Source organism: Stenella coeruleoalba (genome assembly GCF_951394435.1).
Source record: "Stenella coeruleoalba genome assembly, contig: scaffold_62, whole genome shotgun sequence".
NCBI classification, from domain to species: Eukaryota; Metazoa; Chordata; class Mammalia; order Artiodactyla; family Delphinidae; genus Stenella; species Stenella coeruleoalba.
Window position 1 is genome coordinate 281,821 of NW_027646189.1, and position 24,376 is coordinate 306,196.

At 44.0% G+C, this 24,376-nt stretch overlaps 1 long non-coding RNA gene across 4 annotated transcripts in view; it reads left to right on the plus strand.

The window, feature by feature from the left end:
* LOC307181269 overlaps positions 1 to 24,376 on the plus strand; it is a 1,277,915-nt gene that overhangs the window by 223,349 nt on the left and 1,030,190 nt on the right. For all 4 annotated transcript variants that reach the window (XR_013826266.1, XR_013826267.1, XR_013826273.1 and 1 more), the window contains exon 2: positions 8,760 to 8,845. This is a non-coding gene — a long non-coding RNA (uncharacterized lncRNA). The remainder of the gene's footprint in view (positions 1 to 8,759; positions 8,846 to 24,376) is intronic.

A 24,376-nucleotide genomic window follows, 5' to 3' on the forward strand; every position in this document is an offset into this window, starting at 1 on the left:
CCTGAGCTCCTTTCTTCAACTCGCTTTCTTGTGACCTGGCCGCAACACCGCAGGATGGCTTCAGGCCCTAATCTGGTTCCGGCACGGCACGCTGAGCCTTTGGTTATTTCCTCTTCCTGGTGGGAAATGAGAGTTAAATTTGCCCGTCCAGACACCTCCAGCTAGTCTCTCATTGGTTCTCGCTATTCCTGTTCATCTTCCGCAGAAATTGCAAACTGGGCCAAACAGGAGGTTAAAGGGACTGACTCTCCAAGTGGGGAGAGTGTTAGTAAAGCGTCTGGAATGTTGCACCCGAGTACCAGGGGAGGAAAACTGAGACATATTTGAACACGTCTCCCGATCACATGGTTGATCATACTCTAGGTTCCACATGCATGTTTTAGCTGAAGGAAGAATACCTTAAACCTGGGTAGTTGAAACCCGTGGAATGGGTACCATGCAATATGACTTCAAAGGGTCTTCATTTGCTCACCGAACCTCTCCAATCCTATCACTGCTGCGTTTATGCCCCTGTACACATGCTTGATTCTCTTTCGGAGACATAGCAATCCATAGGTTTTAAGATACTTACTAGTCAGGTACATTCTTAGGCGTTTAATATGCGGTGTTGAGTCAATTTCGTTGAGCAAGGAGTAGCTCTTGTCTATTCCATATTTGGCTTAAGGAACTTTATCTGTGCTCATTTCAATCTCTGGTTTTATGCAGCACCCCAACTCACCTTTACCCTTAAGCTAGCATAAGTTGGTTTTCTAAATTTGAGACCCTGTTCTGTTCTGTAATTCAGTTCCTGTGTAGCCAAGTTTACATTCCGTGTATTACTGATATCTTATGATGTTTCTTTTTCTGTGTGACTTATTTCAGTTAGAATCATCATACCTGAATCCACTCATTGTGATGCTAAGGGCCTGATGACATAGATTTCATTGCTGAGTGATATTGCTTTGTAAGTAAATACCACAACTTCTTTATCCATTTTTCACTTTCTGCGATGTTGAACTTGTACTGTAAACGAGGTTCTTGTAAACAGAGGCGTCCCAAACTTTGGGGTGGCTGTGTCTTTTTGATTTTAATTTCCCTAAGCTATAGGACCATAAGTGGCAGTGCCCTAGGCTCTGCTGCTTTGTTTTTTAGATGTTTCAGGAAACACCATACACTTCTCCCGAGTGTCTGTTGGCAATTTACATCCCGCCCATCAGCATAACAAGGCTCCCAGTTCTCCATGGCCTGTCCTGCCTTTCTGGATTTTACACTTTTTTCAGATGGCTCTTTTGAGCGGGGGGAAGTGAGACTTCATTGTAGTGCAGATTTCCTTTGCAAGCTTGCTTGGTTGGCCAAAAAGGGCGTATGCGTTTTTTCCTGAATATATTCAGGAAAAAACGCATACGCCCTTTTTGGCCAAGTGCATCATTGTGGACGTTCTGCCTCTTTTCCTATGCTTTCAATGCAATTCCAGTCTACCTCCTGAAATCGGTTTCCTGCAATTCTGCCCCACTTTCAAGTCCTCTTGGCAGCCTTACTTCAGTCTATTTTTGGACGATAGCTGTCATTTATAACTCTGCAGGTTTGTGAATTACAGTGCCCCTGAGCTCCTTTCTTCAACTCGCTTTCTTGTGACCTGGCCGCAACACCGCAGGATGGCTTCAGGCCCTAATCTGGTTCGGCCCTGCATGCTGAGCCTTTGGTTAATTCCTCTTCCTGGTGGGAAATGAGAGTTAAATTTGCCTGTCCAGACACCTCCAGCTAGCCTCTCATTGGTTTTCGCTATTCCTGTTCATCTTCCGCAGAAATTGCAAACTGGGCCAAACAGGAGGTTAAAGGGACTGACTCTCCAAGTGGGGAGAGTGTTAGTAAAGCGTCTGGAATGTTGCACCCGAGTACCAGGGGAGGAAAAGTGAGACATATTTGAACACGTCTCCCGATCACATGGTTGATCATACTCTAGGTTCCACATGCATGTTTTAGCTGAAGGAAGAATACCTTAAACCTGGGTAGTTGAAACCCGTGGAATGGGTACCATGCAATATGACTTCAAAGGGTCTTCATTTGCTCACCGAACCTCTCCAATCCTATCACTGCTGCGTTTATGCCCCTGTACACATGCTTGATTCTCTTTCGGAGACATAGCAATCCATAGGTTTTAAGATACTTACTAGTCAGGTACATTCTTAGGCGTTTAATATGCGGTGTTGAGTCAATTTCGTTGAGCAAGGAGTAGCTCTTGTCTATTCCATATTTGGCTTAAGGAACTTTATCTGTGCTCATTTCAATCTCTGGTTTTATGCAGCACCCCAACTCACCTTTCCCCTTAAGCAAGCATAAGTTGGTTTTCTAAAGTTGAGACCCTGTTCTGTTCTGTAATTCAGTTCCTGTGTAGCCAAGTTTACATTCCGTGTATTACTGATATCTTATGATGTTTCTTTTTCTGTGTGACTTATTTCAGTTAGAATCATCATACCTGAATCCACTCATTGTGATGCTAAGGGCCTGATGACATAGATTTCATTGCTGAGTGATATTGCTTTGTAAGTAAATACCACAACTTCTTTATCCATTTTTCACTTTCTGCGATGTTGAACTTGTACTGTAAACGAGGTTCTTGTAAACAGAGGCGTCCCAAACTTTGGGGTGGCTGTGTCTTTTTGATTTTAATTTCCCTAAGCTATAGGACCATAAGTGGCAGTGCCCTAGGCTCTGTTGCTTTGTTTTTTAGATGTTTCAGGAAACACCATACACTTCTCCCGAGTGTCTGTTGGCAATTTACATCCCGCCCATCAGCATAACAAGGCTCCCAGTTCTCCATGGCCTGTCCTGCCTTTCTGGATTTTACACTTTTTTCAGATGGCCCTTTTGACCGGGGGGAAGTGAGACTTCATTGTAGTGCAGATTTCCTTTGCAAGCTTGCTTGGTTGGCCAAAAAGGGCGTATGCGTTTTTTCCTGAATATATTCAGGAAAAAACGCATACGCCCTTTTGGCCAAGTGCATCATTGTGGACGTTCTGCCTCTTTTCCTATGCTTTCAATGCAATTCCAGTCTACCTCCTGAAATCGGTTTCCTGCAATTCTGCCCCGCTTTCAAGTCCTCTTGGCAGCCTTACTTCAGTCTATTTTTGGACGATAGCTGTCATTTATAACTCTGCAGGTTTGTGAATTACAGTGCCCCTGAGCTCCTTTCTTCAACTCGCTTTCTTGTGACCTGGCCGCAACACCGCAGGATGGCTTCAGGCCCTAATCTGGTTCCGGCCCGGCATGCTGAGCCTTTGGTTAATTCCTCTACCTGGTGGGAAATGAGAGTTAAATTTGCCTGTCCAGACACCTCCAGCTAGCCTCTCATTGGTTTTCGCTATTCCTGTTCATCTTCCGCAGAAATTGCAAACTGGGCCAAACAGGAGGTTAAAGGGACTGACTCTGCAAGTGGGGAGAGTGTTAGGAAAGCGTCTGGAATGTTGCACCCGAGTACCAGGGGAGGAAAACTGAGACATATTTGAACACGTCTCCCGATCACATGGTTGATTATACTCTAGGTTCCACATGCATGTTTTAGCTGAAGGAAGAATACCTTAAACCTGGGTAGTTGAAACCCGTGGAATGGGTACCATGCAATATGACTTCAAAGGGTCTTCATTTGCTCACTGCACCTCTCCAATCCTATCACTGCTGCGTTTATGCCCCTGTACACATGCTTGATTCTCTTTCGGAGACATAGCAATCCATAGGTTTTAAGATACTTACAAGTCAGGTACATTCTTAGGCGTTTAATATGCGGTGTTGAGTCCATTTCGTTGAGCAAGGAGTAGCTCTTGTCTATTCCATATTTGGCTTAGGGAACTTTATCTGTGCTCATTTCAATCTCTGGTTTTATGCAGCACCCCAACTCACCTTTACCCTTAAGCAAGCATAAGATGTTTTTCTAAATTTGAGACCTTGTTCTGTTCTGTAATTCAGTTCCTGTGTAGCCAAGTTTGCATTCCGTGTATTACTGATATCTTATGATGTTTCTTTTTCTGTGTGACTTATTTCAGTTAGAATCATCATACCTGAATCCACTCATTGTGCTGCTAAGGGCCTGATGACATAGATTTCATTGCTGAGTGATATTGCTTTGTAAGTGAATACCACAACTTCTTTATCCATTTTTCACTTTCTGCGATGTTGAACTTGTACTGTAAACGAGGTTCTTGTAAACAGAGGCGTCCCAAACTTTGGGGTGGCTGTGTCTTTTTGATTTTAATTTCCCTAAGCTATAGGACCATAAGTGGCAGTGCCCTAGGCTCTGCTGCTTTGTTTTTTAGATGTTTCAGGAAACACCATACACTTCTCCCGAGTGTCTGTTGGCAATTTACATCACGCCCATCAGCATAACAAGGCTCCCAGTTCTCCATGGCCTGTCCTGCCTTTCTGGATTTTACACTTTTTTCAGATGGCTCTTTTGAGCGGGGGGAAGTGAGACTTCATTGTAGTGCAGATTTCCTTTGCAAGCTTGCTTGGTTGGCCAAAAAGGGCGTATGCGTTTTTTCCTGAATATATTCAGGAAAAAACGCATACGCCCTTTTTGGCCAAGTGCATCATTGTGGACGTTCTGCCTCTTTTCCTATGCTTTCAATGCAATTCCAGTCTACCTCCTGAAATCGGTTTCCTGCAATTCTGCCCCGCTTTCAAGTCCTCTTGGCAGCCTTACTTCAGTCTATTTTTGGACGATAGCTGTCATTTATAACTCTGCAGGTTTGTGAATTACAGTGCCCCTGAGCTCCTTTCTTCAACTCGCTTTCTTGTGACCTGGCCGCAACACCGCAGGATGGCTTCAGGCCCTAATCTGGTTCCGGCCCTGCATGCTGAGCCTTTGGTTAATTCCTCTTCCTGGTGGGAAATGAGAGTTAAATTTGCCTGTCCAGACACCTCCAGCTAGCCTCTCATTGGTTTTCGCTATTCCTGTTCATCTTCCGCAGAAATTGCAAACTGGGCCAAACAGGAGGTTAAAGGGACTGACTCTCCAAGTGGGGAGAGTGTTAGTAAAGCGTCTGGAATGTTGCACCCGAGTACCAGGGGAGGAAAACTGAGACATATTTGAACACGTCTCCCGATCACATGGTTGATCATACTCTAGGTTCCACATGCATGTTTTAGCTGAAGGAAGAATACCTTAAACCTGGGTAGTTGAAACCCGTGGAATGGGTACCATGCAATATGACTTCAAAGGGTCTTCATTTGCTCACCGAACTTCTCCAATCCTATCACTGCTGCGTTTATGCCCCTGTACACATGCTTGATTCTCTTTCGGAGACATAGCAATCCATAGGTTTTAAGATACTTACTAGTCAGGTACATTCTTAGGCGTTTAATATGCGGTGTTGAGTCAATTTCGTTGAGCAAGGAGTAGCTCTTGTCTATTCCATATTTGGCTTAAGGAACTTTATCTGTGCTCATTTCAATCTCTGGTTTTATGCAGCACCCCAACTCACCTTTACCCTTAAGCAAGCATAAGTTGGTTTTCTAAATTTGAGACCCTGTTCTGTTCTGTAATTCAGTTCCTGTGTAGCCAAGTTTACATTCCGTGTATTACTGATATCTTATGATGTTTCTTTTTCTGTGTGACTTATTTCAGTTAGAATCATCATACCTGAATCCACTCATTGTGATGCTAAGGGCCTGATGACATAGATTTCATTGCTGAGTGATATTGCTTTGTAAGTAAATACCACAACTTCTTTATCCATTTTTCACTTTCTGCGATGTTGAACTTGTACTGTAAACGAGGTTCTTGTAAACAGAGGCGTCCCAAACTTTGGGGTGGCTGTGTCTTTTTGATTTTAATTTCCCTAAGCTATAGGACCATAAGTGGCAGTGCCCTAGGCTCTGCTGCTTTGTTTTTTAGATGTTTCAGGAAACACCATACACTTCTCCCGAGTGTCTGTTGGCAATTTACATCCCGCCCATCAGCATAACAAGGCTCCCAGTTCTCCATGGCCTGTCCTGCCTTTCTGGATTTTACACTTTTTTCAGATGGCCCTTTTGAGCGGGGGGAAGTGAGACTTCATTGTAGTGCAGATTTCCTTTGCAAGCTTGCTTGGTTGGCCAAAAAGGGCGTATGCGTTTTTTCCTGAATATATTCAGGAAAAAACGCATACGCCCTTTTTGGCCAAGTGCATCATTGTGGACGTTCTGCCTCTTTTCCTATGCTTTCAATGCAATTCCAGTCTACCTCCTGAAATCGGTTTCCTGCAATTCTGCCCCGCTTTCAAGTCCTCTTGGCAGCCTTACTTCAGTCTATTTTTGGACGATAGCTGTCATTTATAACTCTGCAGGTTTGTGAATTACAGTGCCCCTGAGCTCCTTTCTTCAACTCGCTTTCTTTTGAGCTGGCCGCAACACCGCAGGATGGCTTCAGGCCCTAATCTGGTTCCTGCCCGGCATGCTGAGCCTTTGGTTAATTCCTCTTCCTGGTGGGAAATGAGAGTTAAATTTTCCTGTCCAGACACCTCCAGCTAGCCTCTCATTGGTTTTCGCTATTCCTGTTCATCTTCCGCAGAAATTGCAAACTGGGCCAAACAGGAGGTTAAAGGGACTGACTCTCCAAGTGGGGAGAGTGTTAGTAAAGCGTCTGGAATGTTGCACCCGAGTACCAGGGGAGGAAAACTGAGACATATTTGAACACGTCTCCCGATCACATGGTTGATTATACTCTAGGTTCCACATGCATGTTTTAGCTGAAGGAAGAATACCTTAAACCTGGGTAGTTGAAACCCGTGGAATGGGTACCATGCAATATGACTTCAAAGGGTCTTCATTTGCTCACCGCACCTCTCCAATCCTATCACTGCTGCGTTTATGCCCCTGTACACATGCTTGATTCTCTTTCGGAGACATAGCAATCCATAGGTTTTAAGATACTTACAAGTCAGGTACATTCTTAGGCGTTTAATATTCGGTGTTGAGTCCATTTCGTTGAGCAAGGAGTAGCTCTTGTCTATTCCATATTTGACTTAAGGAACTTTATCTGTGCTCATTTCAATCTCTGGTTTTATGCAGCACCCCAACTCACCTTTACCCTTAAGCAAGCATAAGTTGGTTTTCTAAATTTGAGACCCTGTTCTGTTCTGTAATTCAGTTCCTGTGTAGCCAAGTTTACATTCCGTGTATTACTGATATCTTATGATGTTTCTTTTTCTGTGTGACTTACTTCAGTTAGAATCATCATACCTGAATCCACTCATTGTGCTGCTAAGGGCCTGATGACACAGATTTCATTGCTGAGTGATATTGCTTTGTAAGTAAATACCACAACTTCTTTATCCATTTTTCACTTTCTGCGATGTTGAACTTGTACTGTAAACGAGGTTCTTGTAAACAGAGCCATTCCAAACTTTGGGGTGGCTGTGTCTTTTTGATTTTAATTTCCCTAAGCTATAGGACCATAAGTGGAAGTGCCCTAGGTTCTGTTGCTTTGTTTTTTAGATGTTTCAGGAAACACCATACACTTCTCCCAAGTGGTTGTTGGCAATTTACATCCCGCCCATCTGCATAACAAGGCTCCCAGTTCTCCATGACCTGTCCTGCCTTTCTGGATTTTACACTTTTTTCAGATGGCCCTTTTGACCGGGGGGAAGTGACACTTCATTGTAGTGCAGATTTCCTTTGCAAGCTTGCTTGGTTGGCCAAAAAGGGCGTATGCGTTTTTTCCTGAATATATTCAGGAAAAAACGCATACGCCCTTTTTGGCCAAGTGCATCATTGTGGACGTTCTGCCTCTTTTCCTATGCTTTCAATGCAATTCCAGTCTACCTCCTGAAATCGGTTTCCTGCAATTCTGCCCCGCTTTCAAGTCCTCTTGGCAGCCTTACTTCTGTCTATTTTTGGACGATAGCTGTCATTTATAACTCTGCAGGTTTGTGAATTACAGTGCCCCTGAGCTCCTTTCTTCAACTCGCTTTCTTGTGACCTGGCCGCAACACCGCAGGATGGCTTCAGGCCCTAAGCTGGTTCCGGCACGGCACGCTGAGCCTTTGGTTATTTCCTCTTCCTGGTGGGAAATGAGAGTTAAATTTGCCCGTCCAGACACCTCCAGCTAGTCTCTCATTGGTTCTCGCTATTCCTGTTCATCTTCCGCAGAAATTGCAAACTGGGCCAAACAGGAGGTTAAAGGGACTGACTCTCCAAGTGGGGAGAGTGTTAGTAAAGCGTCTGGAATGTTGCACCCGAGTACCAGGGGAGGAAAACTGAGACATATTTGAACACGTCTCCCGATCACATGGTTGATCATACTCTAGGTTCCACATGCATGTTTTAGCTGAAGGAAGAATACCTTAAACCTGGGTAGTTGAAACCCGTGGAATGGGTACCATGCAATATGACTTCAAAGGGTCTTCATTTGCTCACCGAACCTCTCCAATCCTATCACTGCTGCGTTTATGCCCCTGTACACATGCTTGATTCTCTTTCGGAGACATAGCAATCCATAGGTTTTAAGATACTTACTAGTCAGGTACATTCTTAGGCGTTTAATATGCGGTGTTGAGTCAATTTCGTTGAGCAAGGAGTAGCTCTTGTCTATTCCATATTTGACTTAAGGAACTTTATCTGTGCTCATTTCAATCTCTGGTTTTATGCATCACCCCAACTCACCTTTACCCTTAAGCAAGCATAAGTTGGTTTTCTAAATTTGAGACCCTGTTCTGTTCTGTAATTCAGTTCCTGTGTAGCCAAGTTTACATTCCGTGTATTACTGATATCTTATGATGTTTCTTTTTCTGTGTGACTTATTTCAGTTAGAATCATCATACCTGAATCCACTCATTGTGATGCTAAGGGCCTGATGACATAGATTTCATTGCTGAGTGATATTGCTTTTTAAGTAAATACCACAACTTCTTTATCCATTTTTCACTTTCTGCGATGTTGAACTTGTACTGTAAACGAGGTTCTTGTAAACAGAGGTGTCCCAAACTTTGGGGTGGCTGTGTCTTTTTGATTTTAATTTCCCTAAGCTATAGGACCATAAGTGGCAGTGCCCTAGGCTCTGCTGCTTTGTTTTTTACATGTTTCAGGAAACACCATACACTTCTCCCGAGTGGTTGTTGGCAATTTACATCCCGCCCATCAGCATAACAAGGCTCCCAGTTCTCCATGGCCTGTCCTGCCTTTCTGGATTTTACACTTTTTTCAGATGGCCCTTTTGAGCGGGGGGAAGTGAGACTTCATTGTAGTGCAGATTTCCTTTGCAAGCTTGCTTGGTTGGCCAAAAAGGGCGTATGCGTTTTTTCCTGAATATATTCAGGAAAAAACGCATACGCCCTTTTTGGCCAAGTGCATCATTGTGGACGTTCTGCCTCTTTTCCTATGCTTTCAATGCAATTCCAGTCTACCTCCTGAAATCGGTTTCCTGCAATTCTGCCCCGCTTTCAAGTCCTCTTGGCAGCCTTACTTCAGTCTATTTTTGGACGATAGCTGTCATTTATAACTCTGCAGGTTTGTGAATTACAGTGCCCCTGAGCTCCTTTCTTCAACTCGCTTTCTTTTGAGCTGGCCGCAACACCGCAGGATGGCTTCAGGCCCTAATCTGGTTCCGGCCCGGCATGCTGAGCCTTTGGTTAATTCCTCTTCCTGGTGGGAAATGAGAGTTAAATTTGCCTGTCCAGACACCTCCAGCTAGCCTCTCATTGGTTTTCGCTATTCCTGTTCATCTTCCGCAGAAATTGCAAACTGGGCCAAACAGGAGGTTAAAGGGACTGACTCTCCAAGTGGGGAGAGTGTTAGGAAAGCGTCTGGAATGTTGCACCCGAGTACCAGGGGAGGAAAACTGAGACATATTTGAACACGTCTCCCGATCACATGGTTGATTATACTCTAGGTTCCACATGCATGTTTTAGCTGAAGGAAGAATACCTTAAACCTGGGTAGTTGAAACCCGTGGAATGGGTACCATGCAATATGACTTCAAAGGGTCTTCATTTGCTCACCGCACCTCTCCAATCCTATCACTGCTGCGTTTATGCCCCTGTACACATGCTTGATTCTCTTTCGGAGACATAGAAATCCATAGGTTTTAAGATACTTACAAGTCAGGTACATTCTTAGGCGTTTAATATGCGGTGTTGAGTCCATTTCGTTGAGCAAGGAGTAGCTCTTGTCTGTTCCATATTTGACTTAAGGAACTTTATCTGTGCTCATTTCAATCTCTGGTTTTATGCAGTACCCCAACTCACCTTTACCCTTAAGCAAGCATAAGTTGGTTTTCTAAATTTGAGACCCTGTTCTGTTCTGTAATTCAGTTCCTGTGTAGCCAAGTTTACATTCCGTGTATTACTGATATCTTATGATGTTTCTTTTTCTGTGTGACTTACTTCAGTTAGAATCATCATACCTGAATCCACTCATTGTGCTGCTAAGGGCCTGATGACATAGATTTCATTGCTGAGTGATATTGCTTTGTAAGTGAATACCACAACTTCTTTATCCATTTTTCACTTTCTGCGATGTTGAACTTGTACTGTAAACGAGGTTCTTGTAAACAGAGGCATCCCAAACTTTGGGGTGGCTGTGTCTTTTTGATTTTAATTTCCCTAAGCTATAGGACCATAAGTGGCAGTGCCCTAGGCTCTGTTGCTTTGTTTTTTAGATGTTTCAGGAAACACCATACACTTCTCCCAAGTGTCTGTTGGCAATTTACATCCCGCACATCAGCATAACAAGGCTCCCAGTTCTCAATTGCCTGTTGCCTTTCTGGATTTTACACTTTTTTCAGATGGCCCTTTTGGCCGGGGGGAAGTGAGACTTCATTGTAGTGCAGATTTCCTTTGCAAGCTTGCTTGGTTGGCCAAAAAGGGCGTATGCGTTTTTTCCTGAATATATTTAGGAAAAAACGCATACGCCCTTTTTGGCCAAGTGCATCATTGTGGACGTTCTGCCTCTTTTCCTATGCTTTCAATGCAATTCCAGTCTACCTCCTGAAATCGGTTTCCTGCAATTCTGCCCCGCTTTCAAGTCCTCTTGGCAGCCTTACTTCAGTCTATTTTTGGATGATAGCTGTCATTTATAACTCTGCAGGTTTGTGAATTACAGTGCCCCTGAGCTCCTTTCTTCAACTCGCTTTCTTGTGACCTGGCCGCAACACCGCAGGATGGCTTCAGGCCCTAATCAGGTTCCGGCCCGGAATGCTGAGCCTTTGGTTAATTCCTCTTCCTGGTGGGAAATGAGAGTTAAATTTGCCCATCCAGACACCTCCAGCTAGCCTCTCATTGGTTCTCGCTATTCCTGTTCATCTTCCGCAGAAATTGCAAACTGGGCCAAACAGGAGGTTAAAGGGACTGACTCTCCAAGTGGGGAGAGTGTTAGTAAAGCGTCTGGAATGTTGCACCCGAGTACCAGGGGAAGAAAACTGAGACATATTTGAACACGTCTCCCGTTCACATGGTTGATCATACTTGGGTTCCACATGCATGTTTTAGCTGAAGGAAGAATACCTTAAACCTGGAGAGTTAAGACCCGTGTAATGGGTACCATGCAATATGACTTCAAAGGGTCTTCATTTGCTCACCGAACCTCTCCAATCCTATCACTGCTGCGTTTATGCCCCTGTACACATGCTTGATTCTCTTTCGGAGACATAGCAATCCATAGGTTTTAAGATACTTACAAGTCAGGTACATTCTTAGGCGTTTAATATGCGGTGTTGAGTCCATTTCGTTGAGCAAGGAGTAGCTCTTGTCTATTCCATATTTGGCTTAAGGAACTTTATCTGTGCTCATTTCAATCTCTGGTTTTATGCAGCACCCCAACTCACCTTTACCCTTAAGCAAGCATAAGTTGGTTTTCTAAATTTGAGACCCTGTTCTGTTCTGTAATTCAGTTCCTGTGTAGCCAAGTTTACATTCCGTGTATTACTGATATCTTATGATGTTTCTTTTTCTGTGTGACTTATTTCAGTTAGAATCATCATACCTGAATCCACTCTTTGTGCTGCTAAGGGCCTGATGACACAGATTTCATTGCTGAGTGATATTGCTTTGTAAGTAAATACCACAACTTCTTTATCCATTTTTCACTTTCTGCGATGTTGAACTTGTACTGTAAACGAGGTTCTTGTAAACAGAGGCGTCCCAAACTTTGGGGTGGCTGTGTCTTTTTGATTTTAATTTCCCTAAGCTATAGGACCATAAGTGGCAGTGCCCTAGGCTCTGTTGCTTTGTTTTTTAGATGCTTCAGGAAACACCATACACTTCTCCCGAGTGTCTGTTGGCAATTTACATCCCGCCCATCAGCATAACAAGGCTCCCAGTTCTCCATGGCCTGTCCTGCCTTTCTGGATTTTACACTTTTTTCAGATGGCCCTTTTGACCGGGGGGAAGTGAGACTTCATTGTAGTGCAGATTTCCTTTGCAAGCTTGCTTGGTTGGCCAAAAAGGGCGTATGCGTTTTTTCCTGAATATATTCAGGAAAAAACGCATACGCCCTTTTTGGCCAAGTGCATCATTGTGGACGTTCTGCCTCTTTTCCTATGCTTTCAATGCAATTCCAGTCTACCTCCTGAAATCGGTTTCCTGCAATTCTGCCCCGCTTTCAAGTCCTCTTGGCAGCCTTACTTCAGTCTATTTTTGGACGATAGCTGTCATTTATAACTCTGCAGGTTTGTGAATTACAGTGCCCCTGAGCTCCTTTCTTCAACTCGCTTTCTTGTGACCTGGCCGCAACACCGCAGGATGGCTTCAGGCCCTAATCTGGTTCCGGCCCGGCATGCTGAGCCTTTGGTTAATTCCTCTTCCTGGTGGGAAATGAGAGTTAAATTTGCCTGTCCAGACACCTCCAGCTAGCCTCTCATTGGTTTTCGCTATTCCTGTTCATCTTCCGCAGAAATTGCAAACTGGGCCAAACAGGAGGTTAAAGGCGCTGACTCTCCAAGTGGGGAGAGTGTTAGGAAAGCGTCTGGAATGTTGCACCCGAGTACCAGGGGAGGAAAACTGAGACATATTTGAACACGTCTCCCGATCACATGGTTGATTATACTCTAGGTTCCACATGCATGTTTTAGCTGAAGGAAGAATACCTTAAACCTGGGTAGTTGAAACCCGTGGAATGGGTACCATGCAATATGACTTCAAAGGGTCTTCATTTGCTCACCGCACCTCTCCAATCCTATCACTGCTGCGTTTATGCCCCTGTACACATGCTTGATTCTCTTTCGGAGACATAGCAATCCATAGGTTTTAAGATACTTACAAGTCAGGTACATTCTTAGGCGTTTAATATGCGGTGTTGAGTCCATTTCGTTGAGCAAGGAGTAGCTCTTGTCTATTCCATATTTGGCTTAAGGAACTTTATCTGTGCTCATTTCAATCTCTGGTTTTATGCAGCACCCCAACTCACCTTTACCCTTAAGCAAGCATAAGTTGGTTTTCTAAATTTGAGACCCTGTTCTGTTCTGTAATTCAGTTCCTGTGTAGCCAAGTTTACATTCCGTGTATTACTGATATCTTATGATGTTTCTTTTTCTGTGTGACTTACTTCAGTTAGAATCATCATACCTGAATCCACTCATTGTGCTGCTAAGGGCCTGATGACACAGATTTCATTGCTGAGTGATATTGCTTTGTAAGTAAATACCACAACTTCTTTATCCATTTTTCACTTTCTGCGATGTTGAACTTGTACTGTAAACGAGGTTCTTGTAAACAGAGGCGTCCCAAACTTTGGGGTGGCTGTGTCTTTTTGATTTTAATTTCCCTAAGCTATAGGACCATAAGTGGAAGTGCCCTAGGTTCTGTTGCTTTGTTTTTTAGATGTTTCAGGAAACACCATACACTTCTCCCAAGTGGTTGTTGGCAATTTACATCCCGCCCATCAGCATAACAAGGCTCCCAGTTCTCCATGACCTGTCCTGCCTTTCTGGATTTTACACTTTTTTCAGATGGCCCTTTTGACCGGGGGGAAGTGAGACTTCATTGTAGTGCAGATTTCCTTTGCAAGCTTGCTTGGTTGGCCAAAAAGGGTGTATGCGTTTTTTCCTGAATATATTCAGGAAAAAACGCATACGCCCTTTTTGGCCAAGTGCATCATTGTGGACGTTCTGCCTCTTTTCCTATGCTTTCAATGCAATTCCAGTCTACCTCCTGAAATCGGTTTCCTGCAATTCTGCCCCGCTTTCAAGTCCTCTTGGCAGCCTTACTTCAGTCTATTTTTGGACGATAGCTGTCATTTATAACTCTGCAGGTTTGTGAATTACAGTGCCCCTGAGCTCCTTTCTTCAACTCGCTTTCTTGTGACCTGGCCGCAACACCGCAGGATGGCTTCAGGCCCTAATCTGGTTCCGGCACGGCACGCTGAGCCTTTGGTTATTTCCTCTTCCTGGTGGGAAATGAGAGTTAAATTTGCCCGTCCAGACACCTCCAGCTAGTCTCTCATTGGTTCTCGCTATTCCTGTTCATCTTCCGCAGAAATTGCAAACTGGGCCAAACAGGAGGTTAAAGGGACTGACTCTCCAAGTGGGGAGAGTGTTAGTAAAGCGTCTGGAATGTTGCACCCGAGTACCAGGGGAGGAAAACTGAGACATATTTGAACACATCTCCCGATCACATGGTTGATCATACTCTAGGTTCCACATGCATGTTTTAGCTGAAGGAAGAATACCTTAAACCTGGGTAGTTGAAACCCGTGGAATGGGTACCATGCAATATGACTTCAAAGGGTCTTCATTTGCTCACCGAACCTCTCCAATCCTATCACTGCTGCGTTTATGCCCCTGTACACATGCTTGATTCTCTTTCGGAGACATAGCAATCCATAGGTTTTAAGATACTTACTAGTCAGATACATTCTTAGGCGTTTAATATGCGGTGTTGAGTCAATTTCGTTGAGCAAGGAGTAGCTCTTGTCTATTCCATATTTGGCTTAAGGAACTTTATCTGTGCTCATTTCAATCTCTGGTTTTATGCAGCACCCCAACTCACCTTTCCCCTTAAGCAAGCATAAGTTGGTTTTCTAAAGTTGAGACCCTGTTCTGTTCTGTAATTCAGTTCCTGTGTAGCCAAGTTTACATTCCGTGTATTACTGATATCTTATGATGTTTCTTTTTCTGTGTGACTTATTTCAGTTAGAATCATCATACCTGAATCCACTCATTGTGATGCTAAGGGCCTGATGACATAGATTTCATTGCTGAGTGATATTGCTTTGTAAGTAAATACCACAACTTCTTTATCCATTTTTCACTTTCTGCGATGTTGAACTTGTACTGTAAACGAGGTTCTTGTAAACAGAGGCGTCCCAAACTTTGGGGTGGCTGTGTCTTTTTGATTTTAATTTCCCTAAGCTATAGGACCATAAGTGGCAGTGCCCTAGGCTCTGTTGCTTTGTTTTTTAGATGTTTCAGGAAACACCATACACTTCTCCCGAGTGTCTGTTGGCAATTTACATCCCGCCCATCAGCATAACAAGGCTCCCAGTTCTCCATGGCCTGTCCTGCCTTTCTGGATTTTACACTTTTTTCAGATGGCCCTTTTGACCGGGGGGAAGTGAGACTTCATTGTAGTGCAGATTTCCTTTGCAAGCTTGCTTGGTTGGCCAAAAAGGGCGTATGCGTTTTTTCCTGAATATATTCAGGAAAAAACGCATACGCCCTTTTGGCCAAGTGCATCATTGTGGACGTTCTGCCTCTTTTCCTATGCTTTCAATGCAATTCCAGTCTACCTCCTGAAATCGGTTTCCTGCAATTCTGCCCCGCTTTCAAGTCCTCTTGGCAGCCTTACTTCAGTCTATTTTTGGACGATAGCTGTCATTTATAACTCTGCAGGTTTGTGAATTACAGTGCCCCTGAGCTCCTTTCTTCAACTCGCTTTCTTGTGACCTGGCCGCAACACCGCAGGATGGCTTCAGGCCCTAATCTGGTTCCGGCCCGGCATGCTGAACCTTTGGTTAATTCCTCTACCTGGTGGGAAATGAGAGTTAAATTTGCCTGTCCAGACACCTCCAGCTAGCCTCTCATTGGTTTTCGCTATTCCTGTTCATCTTCCGCAGAAATTGCAAACTGGGCCAAACAGGAGGTTAAAGGGACTGACTCTGCAAGTGGGGAGAGTGTTAGGAAAGCGTCTGGAATGTTGCACCCGAGTACCAGGGGAGGAAAACTGAGACATATTTGAACACGTCTCCCGATCACATGGTTGATTATACTCTAGGTTCCACATGCATGTTTTAGCTGAAGGAAGAATACCTTAAACCTGGGTAGTTGAAACCCGTGGAATGGGTACCATGCAATATGACTTCAAAGGGTCTTCATTTGCTCACTGCACCTCTCCAATCCTATCACTGCTGCGTTTATGCCCCTGTACACATGCTTGATTCTCTTTCGGAGACATAGCAATCCATAGGTTTTAAGATACTTACAAGTCAGGTACATTCTTAGGCGTTTAATATGCGGTGTTGAGTCCATTTCGTTGAGCAAGGAGTAGCTCTTGTCTATTCCATATTTGGCTTAGGGAACTTTATCTGTGCTCATTTCAATCTCTGGTTTTATGCAGCACCCCAACTCACCTTTACCCTTAAGCAAGCATAAGATGTTTTTCTAAATTTGAGACCTTGTTCTGTTCTGTAATTCAGTTCCTGTGTAGCCAAGTTTGCATTCCGTGTATTACTGATATCTTATGATGTTTCTTTTTCTGTGTGACTTATTTCAGTTAGAATCATCATACCTGAATCCACTCATTGTGCTGCTAAGGGCCTGATGACATAGATTTCATTGCTGAGTGATATTGCTTTGTAAGTGAATACCACAACTTCTTTATCCATTTTTCACTTTCTGCGATGTTGAACTTGTACTGTAAACGAGGTTCTTGTAAACAGAGGCGTCCCAAACTTTGGGGTGGCTGTGTCTTTTTGATTTTAATTTCCCTAAGCTATAGGACCATAAGTGGCAGTGCCCTAGGCTCTGCTGCTTTGTTTTTTAGATGTTTCAGGAAACACCATACACTTCTCCCGAGTGTCTGTTGGCAATTTACATCCCGCCCATCAGCATAACAAGGCTCCCAGTTCTCCATGGCCTGTCCTGCCTTTCTGGATTTTACACTTTTTTCAGATGGCTCTTTTGAGCGGGGGGAAGTGAGACTTCATTGTAGTGCAGATTTCCTTTGCAAGCTTGCTTGGTTGGCCAAAAAGGGCGTATGCGTTTTTTCCTGAATATATTCAGGAAAAAACGCATACGCCCTTTTTGGCCAAGTGCATCATTGTGGACGTTCTGCCTCTTTTCCTATGCTTTCAATGCAATTCCAGTCTACCTCCTGAAATCGGTTTCCTGCAATTCTGCCCCGCTTTCAAGTCCTCTTGGCAGCCTTACTTCAGTCTATTTTTGGACGATAGCTGTCATTTATAACTCTGCAGGTTTGTGAATTACAGTGCCCCTGAGCTCCTTTCTTCAACTCGCTTTCTTGTGACCTGGCCGCAACACCGCAGGATGGCTTCAGGCCCTAATCTGGTTCCGGCCCTGCATGCTGAGCCTTTGGTTAATTCCTCTTCCTGGTGGGAAATGAGAGTTAAATTTGCCTGTCCAGACACCTCCAGCTAGCCTCTCATTGGTTTTCGCTATTCCTGTTCATCTTCCGCAGAAATTGCAAACTGGGCCAAACAGGAGGTTAAAGGGACTGACTCTCCAAGTGGGGAGAGTGTTAGTAAAGCGTCTGGAATGTTGCACCCGAGTACCAGGGGAGGAAAACTGAGACATATTTGAACACGTCTCCCGATCACATGGTTGATCATACTCTAGGTTCCACATGCATGTTTTAGCTGAAGGAAGAATACCTTAAACCTGGGTAGTTGAAACCCGTGGAATGGGTACCATGCAATATGACTTCAAAGGGTCTTCATTTGCTCACCGAACCTCTCCAATCCTATCACTGCTGCGTTTATGCCCCTGTACACATGCTTGATTCTCTTTCGGAGACATAGCAATCCATAGGTTTTAAGATACTTACTAGTCAGGTACATTCTTAGGCGTTTAATATGCGGTGTTGAGTCCATTTCGTTGAGCAAGGAGTAGCTCTTGTCTATTCCATATTTGGCTTAAGGAACTTTATCTGTGCTCATTTCAATCTCTGGTTTTATGCAGCACCCCAACTCACCTTTACCCTTAAGCAAGCATAAGTTGGTTTTCTAAATTTGAGACCCTGTTCTGTTCTGTAATTCAGTTCCTGTGTAGCCAAGTTTACATTCCGTGTATTACTGATATCTTATGATGTTTCTTTTTCTGTGTGACTTATTTCAGTTAGAATCATCATACCTGAATCCACTCATTGTGATGCTAAGGGCCTGATGACATAGATTTCATTGCTGAGTGATATTGCTTTGTAAGTAAATACCACAACTTCTTTATCCATTTTTCACTTTCTGCGATGTTGAACTTGTACTGTAAACGAGGTTCTTGTAAACAGAGGCGTCCCAAACTTTGGGGTGGCTGTGTCTTTTTGATTTTAATTTCCCTAAGCTATAGGACCATAAGTGGCAGTGCCCTAGGCTCTGTTGCTTTGTTTTTTAGATGTTTCAGGAAACACCATACACTTCTCCCGAGTGTCTGTTGGCAATTTACATCCCGCCCATCAGCATAACAAGGCTCCCAGTTCTCCATGGCCTGTCCTGCCTTTCTGGATTTTACACTTTTTTCAGATGGCCCTTTTGACCGGGGGGAAGTGAGACTTCATTGTAGTGCAGATTTCCTTTGCAAGCTTGCTTGGTTGGCCAAAAAGGGCGTATGCGTTTTTTCCTGAATATATTCAGGAAAAAACGCATACGCCCTTTTTGGCCAAGTGCATCATTGTGGACGTTCTGCCTCTTTTCCTATGCTTTCAATGCAATTCCAGTCTACCTCCTGAAATCGGTTTCCTGCAATTCTGCCCCGCTTTCAAGTCCTCTTGGCAGCCTTACTTCAGTCTATTTTTGGACGATAGCTGTCATTTATAACTCTGCAGGTTTGTGAATTACAGTGCCCCTGAGCTCCTTTCTTCAACTCGCTTTCTTGTGACCTGGCCGCAACACCGCAGGATGGCTTCAGGCCCTAATCTGGTTCCGGCCCGGCATGCTGAGCCTTTGGTTAATTCCTCTTCCTGGTGGGAAATGAGAGTTAAATTTGCCTGTCCAGACACCTCCAGCTAGCCTCTCATTGGTTTTCGCTATTCCTGTTCATCTTCCGCAGAAATTGCAAACTGGGCCAAACAGGAGGTTAAAGGGACTGACTCTCCAAGTGGGGAGAGTGTTAGTAAAGCGTCTGGAATGTTGCACCCGAGTACCAGGGGAGGAAAACTGAGACATATTTGAACACGTCTCCCGATCACATGGTTGATTATACTCTAGGTTCCACATGCATGTTTTAGCTGAAGGAAGAATACCTTAAACCTGGGTAGTTGAAACCCGTGGAATGGGTACCATGCAATATGACTTCAAAGGGTCTTCATTTGCTCACTGCACCTCTCCAATCCTATCACTGCTGCGTTTATGCCCCTGTACACATGCTTGATTCTCTTTCGGAGACATAGCAATCCATAGGTTTTAAGATACTTACAAGTCAGGTACATTCTTAGGCGTTTAATATGCGGTGTTGAGTCCATTTCGTTGAGCAAGGAGTAGCTCTTGTCTATTCCATATTTGGCTTAGGGAACTTTATCTGTGCTCATTTCAATCTCTGGTTTTATGCAGCACCCCAACTCACCTTTACCCTTAAGCAAGCATAAGATGTTTTTCTAAATTTGAGACCCTGTTCTGTTCTGTAATTCAGTTCCTGTGTAGCCAAGTTTGCATTCCGTGTATTACTGATATCTTATGATGTTTCTTTTTCTGTGTGACTTATTTCAGTTAGAATCAACATACCTGAATCCACTCATTGTGCTGCTAAGGGCCTGATGACATAGATTTCATTGCTGAGTGATATTGCTTTGTAAGTGAATACCACAACTTCTTTATCCATTTTTCACTTTCTGCGATGTTGAACTTGTACTGTAAACGAGGTTCTTGTAAACAGAGGCGTCCCAAACTTTGGGGTGGCTGTGTCTTTTTGATTTTAATTTCCCTAAGCTATAGGACCATAAGTGGCAGTGCCCTAGGCTCTGTTGCTTTGTTTTTTAGATGTTTCAGGAAACACCATACACTTCTCCCAAGTGTCTGTTGGCAATTTACATCCCGCACATCAGCATAACAAGGCTCCCAGTTCTCAATTGCCTGTTGCCTTTCTGGATTTTACACTTTTTTCAGATGGCCCTTTTGGCCGGGGGGAAGTGAGACTTCATTGTAGTGCAGTTTTCCTTTGCAAGCTTGCTTGGTTGGCCAAAAAGGGCGTATGCGTTTTTTCCTGAATATATTCAGGAAAAAACGCATACGCCCTTTTTGGCCAAGTGCATCATTGTGGACGTTCTGCCTCTTTTCCTATGCTTTCAATGCAATTCCAGTCTACCTCCTGAAATCGGTTTCCTGCAATTCTGCCCCGCTTTCAAGTCCTCTTGGCAGCCTTACTTCAGTCTATTTTTGGACGATAGCTGTCATTTATAACTCTGCAGGTTTGTGAATTACAGTGCCCCTGAGCTCCTTTCTTCAACTCGCTTTCTTGTGACCTGGCCGCAACACCGCAGGATGGCTTCAGGCCCTAATCTGGTTCCGGCACGGCACGCTGAGCCTTTGGTTATTTCCTCTTCCTGGTGGGAAATGAGAGTTAAATTTGCCCGTCCAGACACCTCCAGCTAGTCTCTCATTGGTTCTCGCTATTCCTGTTCATCTTCCGCAGAAATTGCAAACTGGGCCAAACAGGAGGTTAAAGGGACTGACTCTCCAAGTGGGGAGAGTGTTAGTAAAGCGTCTGGAATGTTGCACCCGAGTACCAGGGGAGGAAAACTGAGACATATTTGAACACGTCTCCCGATCACATGGTTGATCATACTCTAGGTTCCACATGCATGTTTTAGCTGAAGGAAGAATACCTTAAACCTGGGTAGTTGAAACCCGTGGAATGGGTACCATGCAATATGACTTCAAAGGGTCTTCATTTGCTCACCGAACCTCTCCAATCCTATCACTGCTGCGTTTATGCCCCTGTACACATGCTTGATTCTCTTTCGGAGACATAGCAATCCATAGGTTTTAAGATACTTACTAGTCAGGTACATTCTTAGGCGTTTAATATGCGGTGTTGAGTCAATTTCGTTGAGCAAGGCGTAGCTCTTGTCTATTCCATATTTGGCTTAAGGAACTTTATCTGTGCTCATTTCAATCTCTGGTTTTATGCAGCACCCCAACTCACATTTACCCTTAAGCAAGAATAAGTTGGTTTTCTAAATTTGAGACCCTGTTCTGTTCTGTAATTCAGTTCCTGTGTAGCCAAGTTTACATTCCGTGTATTACTGATATCTTATGATGTTTCTTTTTCTGTGTGACTTATTTCAGTTAGAATCATCATACCTGAATCCACTCATTGTGCTGCTAAGGGCCTGATGACACAGATTTCATTGCTGAGTGATATTGCTTTGTAAGTAAATACCACAACTTCTTTATCCATTTTTCACTTTCTGCGATGTTGAACTTGTACTGTAAACGAGGTTCTTGTAAACAGAGCCGTTCCAAACTTTGGGGTGGCTGTGTCTTTTTGATTTTAATTTCCCTAAGCTATAGGACCATAAGTGGAAGTGCCCTAGGCTCTGTTGCTTTGTTTTTTAGATGTTTCAGGAAACACCATACACTTCTCCCAAGTGTCTGTTGGCAATTTACATCCCGCCCATCAGCATAACAAGGCTCCCAGTTCTCAATGGCCTGTTGCCTTTCTGGATTTTACACTTTTTTCAGATGGCCCTTTTGGCCGGGGGGAAGTGAGACTTCATTGTAGTGCAGATTTCCTTTGCAAGCTTGCTTGGTTGGCCAAAAAGGGCGTATGCGTTTTTTCCTGAATATATTCAGGAAAAAACGCATACGCCCTTTTTGGCCAAGTGCATCATTGTGGACGTTCTGCCTCTTTTCCTATGCTTTCAATGCAATTCCAGTCTACCTCCTGAAATCGGTTTCCTGCAATTCTGCCCCGCTTTCAAGTCCTCTTGGCAGCCTTACTTCAGTCTATTTTTGGACGATAGCTGTCATTTATAACTCCGCAGGTTTGTGAATTACAGTGCCCCTGAGCTCCTTTCTTCAACTCGCTTTCTTGTGACCTGGCCGCAACACCGCAGGATGGCTTCAGGCCCTAATCTGGTTCCGGCCCGGCATGCTGAGCCTTTGGTTAATTCCTCTTCCTGGTGGGAAATGAGAGTTAAATTTGCCCGACCAGACACCTCCAGCTAGCCTCTCATTGGTTCTCGCTATTCCTGTTCATCTTCCACAGAAATTGCAAACTGGGCCAAACAGGAGGTTAAAGGGACTGACTCTCCAAGTGGGGAGAGTGTTAGTAAAGCGTCTGGAATGTTGCACCCGAGTACCAGGGGAGGAAAACTGAGACATATTTGAACACGTCTCCCGATCACATGGTTGATCATACTCTAGGTTCCACATGCATGTTTTAGCTGAAGGAAGAATACCTTAAACCTGGGTAGTTGAAACCCGTGGAATGGGTACCATGCAATATGACTTCAAAGGGTCTTCATTTGCTCACCGAACCTCTCCAATCCTATCACTGCTGCGTTTATGCCCCTGTACACATGCTTGATTCTCTTTCGGAGACATAGCAATCCATAGGTTTTAAGATACTTACTAGTCAGGTACATTCTTAGGCGTTTAATATGGGGTGTTGAGTCCATTTCGTTGAGCAAGGAGTAGCTCTTGTCTATTCCATATTTGGCTTAAGGAACTTTATCTGTGCTCATTTCAATCTCTGGTTTTATGCAGCACCCCAACTCACCTTTACCCTTAAGCAAGCATAAGTTGGTTTTCTAAATTTGAGACCCTGTTCTGTTCTGTAATTCAGTTCCTGTGTAGCCAAGTTTCCATTCCGTGTATTACTGATATCTTATGATGTTTCTTTTTCTGTGTGACTTATTTCAGTTAGAATCATCATACCTGAATCCACTCATTGTGCTGTTCCGGGCCTGATGACACAGATTTCATTGCTGAGTGATATTGCTTTGTAAGTAAATACCACAACTTCTTTATCCATTTTTCACTTTCTGCGATGTTGAACTTGTACTGTAAACGAGGTTCTTGTAAACAGAGCCGTTCCAAACTTTGGGGTGGCTGTGTCTTTTTTATTTTAATTTCCCTAAGCTATAGGACCATAAGTGGAAGTGCCCTAGGCTCTGTTGCTTTGTTTTTTAGATGTTTCAGGAAACACCATACACTTCTCCCAAGTGTCTGTTGGCAATTTACATCCCGCCCATCAGCATAACAAGGCTCCCAGTTCTCCATGACCTGTCCTGCCTTTCTGGATTTTACACTTTTTTCAGATGGCCCTTTTGACCGGGGGGAAGTGAGACTTCATTGTAGTGCAGATTTCCTTTGCAAGCTTGCTTGGTTGGCCAAAAAGGGCGTATGCGTTTTTTCCTGAATATATTCAGGAAAAAACGCATACGCCCTTTTTGGCCAAGTGCATCATTGTGGACGTTCTGCCTCTTTTCCTATGCTTTCAATGCAATTCCAGTCTACCTCCTGAAATCGGTTTCCTGCAATTCTGCCCCGCTTTCAAGTCCTCTTGGCAGCCTTACTTCAGTCTATTTTTGGACGATAGCTGTCATTTATAACTCTGCAGGTTTGTGAATTACAGTGCCCCTGAGCTCCTTTCTTCAACTCGCTTTCTTGTGACCTGGCCGCAACACCGCAGGATGGCTTCAGGCCCTAATCTGGTTCCGGCACGGCACGCTGAGCCTTTGGTTATTTCCTCTTCCTGGTGGGAAATGAGAGTTAAATTTGCCCGTCCAGACACCTCCAGCTAGTCTCTCATTGGTTCTCGCTATTCCTGTTCATCTTCCGCAGAAATTGCAAACTGGGCCAAACAGGAGGTTAAAGGGACTGACTCTCCAAGTGGGGAGAGTGTTAGTAAAGCGTCTGGAATGTTGCACCCGAGTACCAGGGGAGGAAAACTGAGACATATTTGAACACGTCTCCCGATCACATGGTTGATCATACTCTAGGTTCCACATGCATGTTTTAGCTGAAGGAAGAATACCTTAAACCTGGGTAGTTGAAACCCGTGGAATGGGTACCATGCAATATGACTTCAAAGGGTCTTCATTTGCTCACCGAACCTCTCCAATCCTATCACTGCTGCGTTTATGCCCCTGTACACATGCTTGATTCTCTTTCGGAGACATAGCAATCCATAGGTTTTAAGATACTTACTAGTCAGGTACATTCTTAGGCGTTTAATATGCGGTGTTGGGTCAATTTCGTTGAGCAAGGAGTAGCTCTTGTCTATTCCATATTTGGCTTAAGGAACTTTATCTGTGCTCATTTC